Genomic DNA, 16405 nt, shown 5'->3' on the forward strand with positions numbered 1-16405 from the left:
TTATTTAAATTCTCTGTACTTGAATTTCATCATATGAAATTTAGGAGGGTAATACCTATTTTTCAGAGAGAACGAACTACATAATTTTGGAGATTCGGTGCAGAATGTAAATGTAAGGTCCCTTTTCAAAAATTATTAATAATTTTCTGATATTGACAGATAAGCATGAATCCAATCATAGAGCCCTCCTAAGTGCTGGGGCCATGCATAGGTCACACACTTGTGAAACTGCTTTTCTTATTTTGAAGAGAGGACAATATATATTTTTTAAAAAGTTGTCACTGGGCTTGTGTAAGTATTCAAATGTAACTGCTACTAGGATAAATACCATTTTAACACATTTTCTTAACAAATCCTTCTCCTTTCCATTTTAACATGTATTGTATGATTAAAACCAAGAATGGCTGAATATACAAGTAAATCGCTTCTAGAAATACCTGACAGAGCAAAACTGAAATTGACTTTTAAGATGGACTATAATAGCTAACATTTTTTTTTTCTCGGAGATCCTATGGGAAAGCTAATCAGAATTGCAAAGAACAGTGATCACAGATAATTTACTAAAATGCCTCACAGCTCAAGCTGACAGCTCAGTATGAGAAGAGCAATTGATTTTAGGCTAACATACATTATAAAGGGATAAATAATGTTCAAATGCATTTTGTAGAGAGGGAAAATTTAAATATCCTTGGCAAACATTTATTGAGTAGCTATTGCTGGACTAGGGTGGCAAGAAGAATAAAGTCCTGGACTCCAGGTTTTTCAAAATCTTCCAGGACAGACAGACATTTGCATTACACCATAGATGTAATGACCTCCATCCAGGCCATCATCATTGCTTGTTGGTGTAACTACAATATGCACATTCCTCCCATTTCGTTATCTTCTGATTCTTTCTCCACCTACAACAAGAGCAATAGTTCTAAAACCTGTTATTCATTTGCTTAAAATCTTGCAGTAGCTTTCCATTGACTTGAGGACAATGTCAAAAACACTTTTCACAGCAGATAAAACCCTTCACCATCTGGCCTTCCTAAACCTTTCATTTCCACTCTTCAACATATTCAATCTATTCCTTGGATAAATGCGCATGTTGGGCTCTGTTAGTTCAGGCCCTCGGTAAAGCAAATCCAAGATGGGAGTAGATGTGCAAGAGATTTATGGTGATAAATGTCTTTGAAGGGAAAAGATGAGGAAAGAGGAGTAGACAGGGAGAAACTTCAGACTAAGATACGGATCCACACCTATGAAAGGATAGGGAGAAGGAAGGAGGATTAAGTTTTAGCCTGCAGGGAAAATCTAAGAAAGTCTGAGCCAGGCCGAGGTGGCATCCACAAGGCAAAGTAGACCATTGCAGGCCCTCCTATCCCACAGAAATCATTCTGTACTTGTAGTCTCACTGGATTCAGGACTGACTGGGAGTAACGTAGAGGATAGTATTGAAAAGAGTGAGACAGTAGAATCAGTTAACCATGCTCTCCCCACAGCAGGTGTTAGAAATGGTGTATTTCTGTGGTCACCAAAGTCCACAGATTTCCTCATGATCTAATTCCAGGTTTGAGGGGCAGCTCCTCTATTTCTCCTGTGGACCACCCTTCCTTAGGGAAAAGTGAAAATACAGATTAAGGAAGTGAATCTCAGGGTCACAACTGATAGTATTCTTCCTTGTCCTTTTTTCTCTTAATTTTATGTCTCCTCACCTCTAGCTGGCCTACCTGGTGGCAAGGATATCTTCAGACCATAATGTAGGTCTGGTGTCTGTGAAAGGTTGGGTACATAGAATGGAGTATAAAATATCAGACTGAAATGCAATGCCAAGAAAGTCTCAGACAGGCCATTAAGCAGTCCTGGAGTAAAAGTCCCCAACAAAAGGAACCATGAATCCTATAGGAATGGCTTGCATTGGTAGTCCCATTGTGCTCAGGCATTGACTGGGAGCTATTAGGGGAAGTGTGGACCCATCGTGAGCAGTGGTGTATCTAGGACAGCTCATGCTATTAGTTTCCTGCATTAAGAACACTGAGGGTGCATTTTTGTGGTTACCATATCAATCTGTCAAATCCAACTCATAGGAATAAGAGACTTTACCCAGCCTCAAGCACCCCTAATTTCAAGGAGACAATAATAGTAAAGCCTAAAGCAGGGAGAGATGTGAGATCTTCCACCCAATGTTTATTGTATTTTGGTATCTGTCACAGTCAGACAAGACTGGACCAGAAATTATTCAAGGTCTTGAATAAACAATGGGACTCATCTGTGGTCACTTTCCCTTACCTCCAAAGAAGCTTCATTAACAGTACATTGTGCTCCTGTGATATGATGTTGTTTCATATAAGAAACAGAGTCTATCTGGATACCAAAGTTGGAGAATGATGGTCATCTCTAGATCAGTCTCATTAGGATAGTAGAGCTTCTGGCCTGGGAGGTAGGTATCATTATCCCCATTATCCTGATGAAGAAACAGAGCCAACAGGGTCTCCCCAGTGGCACAGCGGTTGAGCTCTGGGTTGCCCGCAGCCTCTGCAGCGCCAGTTCCATCCCCGGCTGCTTCCCGGCCACCAGAGGAGGGTCCCACATGGCCGCAGACCTCTCCTGCCACCCGCTGCTCCCCTCAGCAGTGTACTTTGGTCCTTCTGCCTGCTGTGCTCTGGTGAATTCTCTCACCCTCCCGCACTTCTGACTGTACCCAGTGCTTGTATAAATAAATAAAATAAATCTTTAAAAAAAAAAAAACAGAGCCAACAACAAACCAATGTAGAAATGTCCACAATTGTTAAATGCCTCACTCAAACACACTACTGCAATGTTGAATTTTAATTTCAGCTTGTGAGTGCTAGTTATTCCACCTAGAAAACTGACACTCTTCATGTGGTCTGTTTCTTCCTCTCCTTCAGATCTTAGTTAAATTTCACCTTTGCATAGAAGCCTTCCCTGACCACTCAATAAATAGGTGGCCATGTCTATAGAAAATATACTATATAAAACACTTGTCAGAGCTTGTAAGTGTGTGTATATATGTTCAGATATATGCACATATATGTATTACATATGTGTATATATGCATATATGTGGATATATTCATATATATTGAATATATATTTTTGCTCATTTATAATCTGTCTAGACTTTGCAATAGGCAATAAACTCCATGAGAGCAGAGATCATCCCTCTCCTCAGCACCTAACAGAATAACCTTTTACATAATAGATGCTCAGAAGCATAGACTAATTGAATAGTGGATGGGGTTGCATTTCCAATCAAAATTACATAGCCACTATCACTGTGCTTACTGTCTCCCCATAAATGTGAGGGTAAATTCCACTTCAAGTCATTTGAAGTCTAAATCTTTCATTCAATAAGACTTTTTCCACTGAAGCTGGAGGTGATGGCACAAAATTCCCTCAACTCTCAAGGGGAAACTGACATCCTCATCATGTTCCACAATTCCTGGAATCTGCCTTGCCAGCCTCTTGGGGATTTCTCTAGGTTTCTTATTTGTACTTCAAAACACAACAGCCACCTTTAAGATTTAAACCATCTGATCACAGTACCTGATAAGTCTTCTGTATCTATATTCATTCCTGAATGTAGACACAAGTTTTCTGAAACCAAATTATTACTTGAGCAATAAGCACATCAGTTCTCCTTTGCTTTAGTCATTCCCTACTGTGGTGATGCAACAAGAAGCAGATGTTGCCCTACAAGTGCCAGGATTGGTGTGATAGGCAAGGAACCCAAAACATGTCAATCTGGGATCATATCAAGGAGAACAGCAGCTGTCACCCACAACTGGCAGATAATCTTGCTAAAAGAGAGAGAAAATAAAACTTTTCTCCCAGATGTAAAAAAAGTCTCCAAGGAAAGAGAACAGAAAGATCCTGGGTTCTAATCCTTTGGACTAGAATAAATGTGTCCATTTACTTCTAGGGGAGGAAGCCAAACACCTTCAATTTCACAATCCCTGGAATATCTCTGTGGTCCTGATTTTCATTCCTCTCTGACATACAAGGGGTAAAGCTCCCAGGCTGTTCTCTTTCTCCCCAGTAACCCTTTAAATAACAAAACTTGTCCTTTGACCTGGATTCAAGGTTTCTTTGCTCAGAAAGCCCTAACTATATAGAAATAAAAAAATAATTTTCTCTACAATCCACCACTCTGCCCTCATCCTAGAGAATTTTAACATCCATGTAGACAAATAGGTTAATAGGTCAGCCTCATGTTTAAACAAAATTGAAGTAACTAGCATGAAGGGTGTATCAGTCAAGATCAAGTGCACGCACCAAGTATGGAGGGTTCAATACACAAAATTAGAAGCAGTCAGAAGACACAAAACTCATTGCTGAAAACCTATATCACAGACTTGAATGTCTTACCAGAAGCTAACTAAGAAATCAATTCAACTTCACATCTCTTTCTGCCCTCAGAGCCTCTTGAGAGGATAAAGTCCTCTCCTCTTCCACAGTTCAGTATCCTCTCATTGGCAAACCCTAGCCCAGTTTCAGTAACAGGAGAAAGATTCTGGAAAACCCAGTTCCTGGAATCTGCCTTGCCAGCCTCCTTAAATAGAGATCACAAAAGAAGTTAGACCTAATTCCAAGCTGACAACAGACCATCCAGCACACAGAGTAGAGTCATAGTCTTCTCTATTTATTCTATATAAAAGCTTTTATGATGGAGAACACCTTCCCAATAACTTTCGCCTTTCTCCATCTCAAGAGATGGTCTTTGGGAGCCATTTGTTGGAGGGAATTTTTTTCTTTATATATTTGGTAATTGCAAACAAGAAATTCTCAGCTATCTTTTCAGCAAAAATAAGCATTGATAGATGATAACTTTATACCCCTTTTTAAATAGTATATAAAATGTTGAATATGGGTTCACAAATGGAATGTAGCAGCTACATGAATACATGCCAAAGTCATTACATTGATGTATTTTCCGGGATCCCATTCTGAACCATTTTCATTAGGGAAGTGTTTCCTCTAAAATCATGAAATTTAAGCCATGAATATCAAATGTCCTTTGATGTTTCAGGTTTTCATGATTGAAAAATTCTGTGCTTTTTCTGCTACATTAAATTAAACAAAAATAGAAGAGTTAAATGGTTGAATGAAAGGTGACATGAAATTTCTTTTAACTCAGCATGAACCCATAATAAAGAAATATGAGAAATTCATTCATTGAAAAAGGGATTGAACTCATTAATGGGAAACTGAATAAGTCTGTCCAACTTAAAATTAACCTTTCAGCTCTTACAAGATAGAAAAACACCTATTTTGTCTACACTGAAAACTTAGTATTAATGTCATGGGATATTTGCTGTTGGATAGTACTTATTGATCAATCACTGAGTGAATAAAACTAAAGCTAAAGAGATAATCTTATCTGCAAAGAGCCCTCTGATCTCTCATGTAGTAAATGTGGTTGGCTATCTAAGGAAACATCAGAAGGAATTATCCTTTATGAAATTGACCTTCTCACTACCCCCCACCCAAACAGGCAATGGCCACTACTGTATCAGAGCAATAATTAGAGCTCTTTCCCGTACTTTTCTACCTCATTGGTCCTTCTCAGAGTACTCTTCCTTTTCTGAATAAGAATGCTTATTGACAGAAGCAAATCATATACCAACCTCTATGTTAGGTTTTGGGAGTACAAGTCACATAAAATAAAATCATATTTCACGGAACAGAAGAAAATAAAGAACCCAAATTATTGCCTGTCCAGAATCCTGCCCTTCTTCTGGCAACAGTCACCTCCCACCATCATCTGAATAACGTTTCTCCCCCAAATCTACCATGAGATTAAATAATGTTCCTCCCCACTAATCTACCATGAGAAAGTGGGTTCTCCACATTCCACTTGGTAGATTTGATTGGCCCAGAACAAGCATCTGATCCAACCCAAACCAAAGAAAGATGTTGTTTCTGACTTCTCTGAAAGTCAATCCTTTTCTGAGAAAGTCAATCCTTTTCTGAGAAAAGGTTATAAAATGTAATCCTCTCAAGCTGCCAATGGACTTGTTTGCCATTATATATAAGAAAGTTTGTAATGAAGTCGCCTGTCTTTCCATTAGGAAAGAAGAAGTTAGTGGTTAAGAAACTGAAATCCAAATAGCCATTTTATTAAATACTCATTTCAATGAGCTAAATAAAATACTCCAAAGCATCATCAAAAAAGTCGTATGATTAAAGATGAAATACTGTTTTAGGAAATAAGGCAATGAAGTAAATATTCATCTGTCAGCACTCTACCAAATATGTGTTTAAGTATCTAAAGCCTAGTTTTTCTAATTTCTCTACACCTGTTTCCCCAAATATGTTTTACAAATTCCTAGTTCCAAAAGATATTAATAGGCATTCTGCGAGAAAGGATTATACTCAAGTAAGCTTGGGAAATGCTGGGTTAGAAAAAGTTAAACACATATTCAAAGTTTCCTACACAACCCATCAAAGTTTTTACTGTTTATGAGCCTTACAAATCTTCATAAAGCAAATAGAAGGTTAATTGTTTTTCCATCTTATTTGGCTACATGATGCTTTCATTTGTTCATTTGCAGTTTTCCAAGGGGTTAATGTTTCTCAGAAAACATTTGGAAGCATGCTAGCCTTCACTGTCTCACAGCTTCTCTGGAATTGCTGGACCACACTTGTTAGAACCTGAAGATGAAAGAATTCCAACCAGGGTCTGCAGATCAGCTACTGACAACTTGGAGCCACAATACTGTATAATAACATTCTCTCATGCAGACACATTTATTTTTCAAAATCAGAAATTGCTTATACCTGAAAGCATCCATTGGATTTCTTTTTGTGGCAATCAGTGGGAATTGATCCTGCTATATTAAGCAAGAGTTTGTTGGAAATATACTGGGGTAGCTCATACTTATGGAAAAAATAACTGAACACCATATTCATCAGAAGGACAGAAGGCAGGGTCACCCTAGGCACATGAGGAATAATAATTCAGGTACTACTGCTCTCACTCCAGTCATCAGGTGACCAGCAGCAACTCACATTTTACTGATCTCTCCCTTAAAGATTCAAACTTCTAGAAGAAAACATTAACTGACTTAGTTTGGGTCAGGTAATGACGACCTATTCCCCACCTACTAATGGTTATGGGCAAGATGCCATGAGTTACTTTCCCATCACAGTGGAGGAGGGCCAATGCCTCGCAAAACACAAATGCTGGACAAAAAAATAAGACGTGTAATTTATATTTACTGAGCAGAAAATTAGACACATACTTTACTTGGTTCCACCATTTCTATCCCTTCTAATCAGTTCTTCAGATTTCTTGTTCACAGCACTGAGGCATTTCCAATGGCGAGACTTTCTACTTCAATCCCCTTCAAGGGACATGAGAGGCTGTCTTTCTTTTTTTTTTAATTAATTTATTTATTTATACAAGCACTGGGTACAGTCAGAAGCGTGGGAGGTTAAGAGAATTCACCAGAGCCAGAGCGGGGAGTAGAACAGGCAAAATGACCAAAGTACACTGCTGAGGGGAGCAGTGGGCAGCAGGAGAGGTCTGCACGCCATGTGGGACCCTTGCCGGTGGCCGGGAATCGAACCAGCGCTGCAGAGGCTGCGGGCAGCATCACAGCCCAGCGCTCAACTCAACCGCTGCACCACCAAGGCAGGTTGAAAGCCTGTCTTTCAAAGAATTCCTAAAAGTCCTTTTGTGTTGAGCCTTTCTATCAGGAAAATTGGCATTGTTGATTAAAGTCACCCAAAGAAGAATTATTTAGTCTAATAATCAAATCCAAGCATTCATTTTAATGGTTATTGAAAACACAGGGATAGAACATTTAAGGCAATATGAGAATGAGGGGGGAGGGCTTAACGACAAATGTAACAAATCAATTCTTTTCAGCTGCCAAATGACCCAAGGAAAGAAGCTTAGATAAACATCTGTTCTTATTCCACCCGCAAGTCTATCAGTCACAAATTTTTCTTAGTAATTCTAAAATTCTTTTGATAATCACTAATTTCTGTGAAAAGAGAGGGGATTCAGTCTTATTATGATTTTGGATCTCAGACTAAGACTGCATGACTGCCTCTAGGGAAATTCCTTCTACCTGAGAAAAGTTTTCTTTTGTCATCAATATATTTATCTTACTAAGCAGAAGTATAACATGGAAGTTAGATAATTGACAGATTTTTGTTTTTATTTTTGAGCCTGTCAAAATCTTTTTTAGGCAAGTTGTTATTTGGCTTAGTTTATTCTTTTCTTTTTTGTGGCAAAAATCTCAACTTTACTGGAAAAAATAAAAGAAGAAAAAGCATGATTTCTTTTTATTTATTTATGCATACAAGAACTGAGGGTGTAGGCTAGAGGTGGGGGGGGTGAGAGGATTCACAAGAAACAGAGTGGGGAGCAGAACAGATGGATCTACTGAAATACACTGCTAAGGGGAGCAGTAGGTGAGAGAGGAGAGGTCTGCTGTGCCATGTGGGTAGCTCCCTGACCAGGGATGGAAATCCTGCCTCAGTGGCTGCTAATAGCTTAATAGCGCTGAGACTTTTAATCCCTGAGCCACCAGGGAGGCCTGAAAAAGCATGATTTCTAACCGAGATTTAAAACTACATTCATTTTTTATGACATAGTCTTTTAGTTGCCTGTATACTGGAGCAAAAGTTTTACAAGATCCTTATACATTTTACTACATAAAAAACAAATTTAAATAAAAAGTTAAATAATATTACTTGAGAAAGGACAGAAAGATGGATACAATGACATACAACACATCTTATAATCACTTCTTCCAAAGGAAATACTTTGTGCAATATTCATACTGTGAGAAAATATTGAGTGAAAGAATGATAACACATTGTGTCATAAAGACACACTCCTCCTGTTTTTCTTCTTTACTCTCAAAATATTACCACACTCCCAATACTTCTGACAACAACTATGTGGGTTTTCTACACATGAGGCAATTCTAAGACACTTGCTGGGTGCTCTCTAACACAATTCAATTGTGATACTAATCAGAGTTAGCACAGACCCCACAGGTTAAGGGCTCAGTCTTACAAGCCTGTCCCCCACTTTAGATGCCAATCTCAAGTTGTATGTCCCCAGGCTACTCACAACTTCTGTCCAAATCAGTGGCAAAGCAGTGGTTTCCATGCCTCTCCTTGGATTTGATCATTGGCCAGAGTAGCTCACAGAACTCAGAGAAACACCTATATTTAACAGTTTATTACATATTAAGGATTATTATAAAGGATATAGATAAATAAATGAAGAGCTAGATGCAGGGATACATAGGGGGAGGATGGAAAGAGTGCCAAGCTCAAGACCTTTTGTTCCAATGGATCTGGATCACCACCCTCCCAATTCATGGATGGATCACCTCCCCAGAAGTGCCCCAGAACCTTAACTTTACATTTTTATGGAGGCTTCATCATATAGGCCATTAATTCCATTTCCAACCCCTCTCTCTTCTGTTGTAAACGGAAGGTGCGGCTGAAAATTCAAACTTCTAGTCATGGCTTGGTTTTCCTGGTGACCAACCCCCCTCCACCTAAAGTCACCTCATTACGACAGGAAATTCTAAGAGTTTGAGGAACTCTGTGTCAAGAACCAGTGTCAAAAACCACATAGTAGGGCCTCCCTGATGGCACAAGGGGTTAAGACCCAACCTATGAAGCTATCCACAGCCACTGCAGCACGAGTTCAATCCCTGGCCAGGGAGCTACCCACATGGTGCAGCAGACTCGCCCGCTGCTCCCCTTAGCAGTGTATTTCAGTCACTCTGCCTGCTCTGTTCCCCACAATCTCTGGTGAATCCTCTCAGCCCCCGCACCTCTGACCTGTACCCCAGTCATTGTATGCATAAATAAATAAATCTTTAAAAAAAATAGTAGATCAAAAAAGATGTTCCTATGCTTTTAATTACTTAGGAAATTACAAGAGTTTTGGGAGTTTTGTGTAAGGAGTGGGGGGCAGAGGTCAAAGTATATTATTTCACAAATGCTCAATAGATTTTTATACAGGATGCTGGCCATGTTCTGTTATTTTCTGTCTTACCCTGAAAAGACAAGCGTGTGAGCTTTTTAAGGAAGGGGGTTCAGTTGATAGAATATTCACATGTAGTTCTGGAGAAGGGGAGAGCTGCTGTCTGCAGATCCACCCACCACCATTTACCCAAATGGCTAAGAGACACAGGAGAGAATATAAAAAGTAGACCAACCCATTACCATGATGGTGCCTCAGGCACACAAGAGTAGTAACTGATGACAAGACAAATAGGAGCATTATCTTTGAAATATTTGAATAGATTTGTTTTTTAATCTACTTGAAAATTTCTACTGAGTAATTTTAAACACTAAAATCCCAAAGCAGAAAGAGAGTCGTTTTACTCAAAAAGACAGAGTTGGTTAATTAGAACTAAAAAATTACAGCTCTACTCAGCATGCATTTTAATTTGGTCTGCTATCTAGAGCATTGTTACTCTGAATAATTATAGAATGAATCAAGAAGTCATCATCTATGGAGGAATTCCTGCAAGTTGATTGTACATTAATAATAATCTTCCTTTCCACCTCTGGTCATTCTAACAGCCTATAAAACTAATGACATTAGGTGCTTTTGTGTTTTTGTTTTTGGTACTAAACAAATTGTAATTTTGATCTTGGTGAAATCCACAATGCTGTTGGTTATGCCACTAGGGGGAGTGCAAGCCAAATTAGCAATAGCTTCCAAAATGGAAGTTTACAGGATTCTAAAAGGAATAGGAATACTAATTGGGGTCCATAATAAAATACACAGTAAATTCTAATTATTCATGATTGGCATTATCTTAATGAAATTTCATGGACCCAGGTACCCAGAAAGAAACATCAGTAGCCTGTGGAAGTGGTGGTTATGTATATGGCACAACGGATTTCATTTAATGTATATATCATAATTTATTTAACCCTCTACTTATTTCTCCTAAAGTCCTATATTGTAAAGCCTATATTATAGTCCTATATTGTAAATCCTATATTGTAAATCCTGGAACTCCTTGATCTCTAATTCTCAATATTATGGTATCTGATTAACCCTTACAGACCTTGATAAAGATCTTTTGCTATACAAATTGTCTAAATCTCTCTTTAAGTTACACTCACGCAATAAGCTACTCTAATTCATCTAGTTCCCTTTCCCTGGGAATACCTTTAAACTTAGTACCATTTCCAAAAGAAACCTTCCCCTTCTCTCTCCACAAAATTATAGATCCATCTATTTGTAAGAAAATCCTTCAAAATTCTATATTGGCTTTCTCCCGGTAAACAAGTCTTGATTCTTAAAATAGTATTGTACATGAGGGACGATGAAAACCATGCCAAATGCTGCTTTTAAAAACACTCTCTTGGGCCTCCCCGGTGGCGCAGCGGTTGAGCGCTGGGTTGCGAAGCTGCGCGCGGCCTCTGCGGCGCCGGTTCGATCCCCGGCTGCTCCCCGGCCACCAGAGGCGGGTCCCACATGGCGCGCAGACCTCTCCTGCCGCCCGCTGCTCCCCTCAGCAGTGTACTTCGGTCCTTCTGCCTGCTCTGCTCCCCGCTCTGGCTCTGGTGAATTCTCTCGCCCTCCCGCACTTCTGACTGTACCCAGTGCATGTATAAACAAAACAAACAAACAAACCAGCAAACAAATAAATAAAGCATGCCTCTATAAAAAAAAATAAAAACACTCTCTTATGCATAATTGAAAAACAGTTAAGAAAAACGTGAGACTTTTTGAAATGTTGTTGTATTTATTCATCTTTTGTCAAACCATAAAGAGAAGCACTTTAGAAACAATGACTTGGAGCCTCCAGCATGCCTGGGTTTAAATCCTGGTTTTGAATTTACTGACTAGGTGACTCTGAAGGAGTTATTTTTTTTAAAGATTTATTTATTTATTTATGCATACAAGAGCTGGGGTACCGGCCAGAGATGGGGGGTGAGGGGATCACTAGAGACAGAGTGGGGAACAGAACAGCAGACTGACTGAACTACACTGCTGAGGGGAGCAGCGGGCAAGTCAGGAGAGGTCTGCTGTGCCATGTGGATTGCTCCCTGGCCGGCCGGGGATTGAACTCGTGCTGCAGAGGCTGCGGATTGCTTCATAGTGCTTAATTCCACTAGGGAGATCCCTGGAGAAGTTATCTTAACTCATTGAGGTTGTTTCCTTTTAAAATGGAGTGATAGCAACTACTTTTCAAAGTTGCTTGAGAAATAAGCCAGAAGAAAAAAGAAAAATATCAGATGGTTTCACTTATAGCAGGAATATAGGGGAACCAAATAAGACATCAGTGTAAAAAAACAATAACAGTACAAAATACAACAAAGCAAAAACAGACAATTAAAAATCAGAGACATACTGCAGGGGAGGAGGTGGGAGAGGGATCAGAGGGGAGGGAGGAGGAGCACAGGGGTGATGGTGCATGGGTGCATTGGGGAAGGAAACTATGGGGACTACACTTGAGGGGGGTGGGGGAAAGCAATAATATTGTTTAAAAATGAAAAATTAAAAAAATTAATTAAAAAAACAAAGTTGCTTGAGAGATAATGTATGTCACATGTCTAGAATCCTGATAATGATCAATAAATGACTGGTATTCTCAGTAAAATGGTAGCTAAATCTTACTATTTTTATAAATATAGATTCCCAATTCTTTCTAATGAAAGGATTTTAGACTAATACTTTCCCATAACAAAACAGATAATAATTCTTTTCTATGAAGTGTTGGGCTTAAAGTCAGAATTAAGTGTGCCAACTTTCCCATGGGAAGACTGGACCTAGAAGTAGAATATTAGGAAGAGTTTTATTCTTCATTTAAGTTCTTCTACAGCATTTGATTTTTTTTTAAAATAATGTATCTACTTTACTTTTATAATAAAATAAATAGCTATTTAAGGGAAGGAAATGAAAAGACTGCAGTGAAAAGACTTTAAGGCTGCCATGTTCCAAGATGGCCTCCAATGAGTCCAACTTCCCAGTATTTATACCCTTATATAAACTTTCTCCCAGATTGTGCTAAGGTTGTCTATGTCAAAAGTGATGACATGGGCCTCCCTGGTGGTGCAAGGGGTTAAGCACCGCACTATGAAGCAATTCACAGCCTCTGCAGCACAAGTTCGATCCCCGGGAGGCCAGGGAGCAACCCACATGGTGCAGCAGAACTCTCCTTATTCGCCTGCTGCTCCCGTCAGTAGTGTACTTTGGTCAATCTGTCTGTTCTGTTCCCCACTCTGTCTCTGGTGAATTCTCTCACCCCCCACATCTCTGGCCTGTACCCCAGCTCTTGTATGCATAAATAAATAAATCTTTAAAAAAAAGTGATGACATATCAAGCAAATATTGTTTAAAAATGAACAATGATGTAAAAAAGAAATTATTTTTTTATTAATTTTTAAAGATGTATTTATTTATGCATACAAGAGCTGGGGTACAGGCTAGAGTTGTGGGGAGTGAGAAGATCCACCAGAGACAGAGTGGGGAACAGAACAGGACGATCTACTGAAATACACTGCTGAGGGGAGCAGCAGGCGAGTCAGGAGAGGCCTGCCTCGCTATGTGGGTTGCTCCCTGGCCAGCCAGGGATCGAACTCGTACTGCAGAGGCTGCAGATTGCTTCATAGTGTGGTACTTAACCCCTTGCGCCACCAGGGAGTCCCCTAAAAAAGAAATTCTATGGGGACTCAACCTGAGGGAGTAGGGGGAAGTAAATATTTAAAAAAAATAAAATTTAAAATAAATAAATGTGCTAATTGATAAAGTAAAAATAAAAAATTAATTTTAAAAAGTTTAAAACTATGCTTCTCTCTCTCTCTCTCTCTCTCTCCCCTCCTACAAGGAGAAATCACATCTTGAGTGAGTAGGGAGCGAACCTCTCAACCGCATTAAGCTTCCATATAAGCAGCCCCAGTCAATACCTTGACTAAATATAATCTCATTAGTGATATTGAGTCAGAACCACCCAGCTAAGCTGCTCTTGAATTCCTAACCCTCAGAAATTATGTGAGAACATAAATATTTGTTATTTTAAGTTTCTAAGTTTGGGGATAATTTGTTGTAGAGCAATAAATAACTTATACAGACTGTTAACCCCTGGAGAAGTAAGAGAAACTCAAGAGCCATCACTACATTGGTGAGAAGCTAAAACTGGAAGCTAAGAAACCTGGGTTTTGATTTCAAGAAAACACTGTCTAGCAATGTCATTGATATGCTAGTTCGGATTTCTGTGACCAGCATCCCATTTTCTGCCTCAAATTTAGCTCAGTGTAACCCAAACTGAACTGATCAATCTGCCTCTCATTCATGGTTTTCTTTTCCTCTACGGAGACCCACTACAAGTATGGGATATCAAGTTGACCAAAGCCATGGCTACTGGCACTAATCCCCTAATCAAATGTGTCTTTGGGTTCTCCACCAAGGAGAGCATGTGTCTATTGGCTCCAGTCCTGTCAGTCCCCACAGCGCTTTATCTCCCCCACCCCCCATGTTTTGAATACTGAGTGCCCTGCAGGACCTCAAGGGCATAGAATTCCAGGGCAGAGCAAGAACCACACGGTTCCAGCCTGGGAGGGCTGTCAGGTTGAGGGTGTATAACCCTGTTCAAGCTCATCTCCAGGGCTCTGGTTAAAAAAGGGCAATCGGCTTTGAAGTGCTGTACAAGGCATGTGCAGTACATGCCCACACCCAAATATCGCCAAATCCTTTCTCTTACAAATATGTATCTCTCCCATCTTTTCTGATTTTCTCCCTTTTCATAGCCACTGACTTAGTCCAGCTCTCATTCCCTCTTGTACTAGCCACCTGTAGGGTAAAGAAAATATCAGGCTTTTCTGCCCTTCCGTCATCAGGATAGATGATGGATCCTTGTCCTGAATGCATGCCTGATGGTGGGCACCTGGAATAGGGTGTGGGCATAGGTAGATGGGATTCAGCTGAGCTAAGACTGTGCTTTTAAGGGCGGCGTCACGGGGGGACGCCAGCAGCACCAGCACCAGCAGCAGCAGCAGCCGCAGCCGCAGCCGAGAAGCAGCAGAACGAACGCTAGAAGAGCCCAGATAGAGTGAGGACTTGCTGGGGGCTGGGAGGCCTGCCAGCCAGCACCCCTGCCTGCCATATGCCTGGTGAACCCCAAATAAAAAACCTGCAAAACTACTGAGGACTCTGACTGCTCCTTTACCCGATCTGCATGGGATCAGAAAACCTGCACTGTGCCCAGTCCTGCCTTTACAATTGGCGTAGCCGGCAGGATCCATGCAGACGGGTATTGGAGCCCTCCGAAGACCTGGAGGGACTAAGGAGAACAGACTTTGCCTGTGACGACGCTGGAGGCACCATGGCGGTATAGAAGATGGATACGTCCACGAGCTACAGGATGAGACCTGGCGTGAAGGAGACGCCCGAAAGGACCAGCCAACGACACCGGAAAGGACCAGCCAACGACACCGGAAAGGACCAGCCAACGACACCGGAAAGGACCAGCCAATGACCCCTGAGGCAGCAGGCCATTGCTGAAGCAGGGAGAGGCCAATGGACTGATAGACTGATGAACTGATGATTTTGGACTGACAATCCCGCCAGAAGGCGGAGGACCTTAGCAGGTTATGTTTATTTTTTGAGAATCTGGGGGTGGCCAGTGGGCCTAGATGGCCAAAAGCAGCCTGTGTATGCCCAGTGGCCAGGTGGAGGAGAAAAGCCAACTAAGGTGGCAAAAGCTGGTACTGATGCTAAGTTGAGAAGCCCTAAAGCGGCTGTTAAGCAGCCTGGGTATGCTGAAGCCCTGTGAGTCTCGTAAAATCACCTGTGGGTGATGCCCTGCTCATTCTTGAGTGAGGGTGAGGAGCTGAGGAGCCCGTCCTTGGGGACGGGTGGGGAATGTGGCTTGGGGTGGAGCCCAAGCCAAATGCAAAGTTTGGATCCCCAACCCATGTGCTTGTGCAGTGGGTTGGCTTGAGAGCAGGGGTCTGTGAGTCGCATGGGTGGCTGTGAAGGCCGAGTGTTAGAGCGACTGCAGACAGAAACCCTGAGGGTTGGCGATTACCCCCAACAGAATAAAATTGCCAATCCCAGAGCTAGTGCATCCTGGGGGTGGATGCTGTGTGTGCCTTGTAGCCGAGACTACAGCCAGAGAAGGCCAGGAAGCCTGACGGCTCCTGGTGTGTTATAGCAGATGCCGTGTGTGATTTCCCCTCCCTCGTATGAGCAGTGCCTTCGGCAGCAGATTTGGTGGCTCATCTGCTGGTACCAATAATTGTCTTTTGCACTTGGTTGGTGCCCTGCCTGGACTTATTTGTGTTCTGTTGTATTTTGTTATGTTGTATTTTGTTATTTGATGTATTTGCTTTTGTGGGCCATGGCTGCATTGTTTGTTTGCTTAGAAAATTGTGTGTATATGTATAGACTGTATGGCAGA

The sequence above is a fragment of the Talpa occidentalis genome, unplaced genomic scaffold (assembly GCF_014898055.3).
Source record: "Talpa occidentalis isolate TD23 unplaced genomic scaffold, MPIMG_talOcc4v2.1 talOcc4.8, whole genome shotgun sequence".
NCBI classification, from domain to species: Eukaryota; Metazoa; Chordata; class Mammalia; order Eulipotyphla; family Talpidae; genus Talpa; species Talpa occidentalis.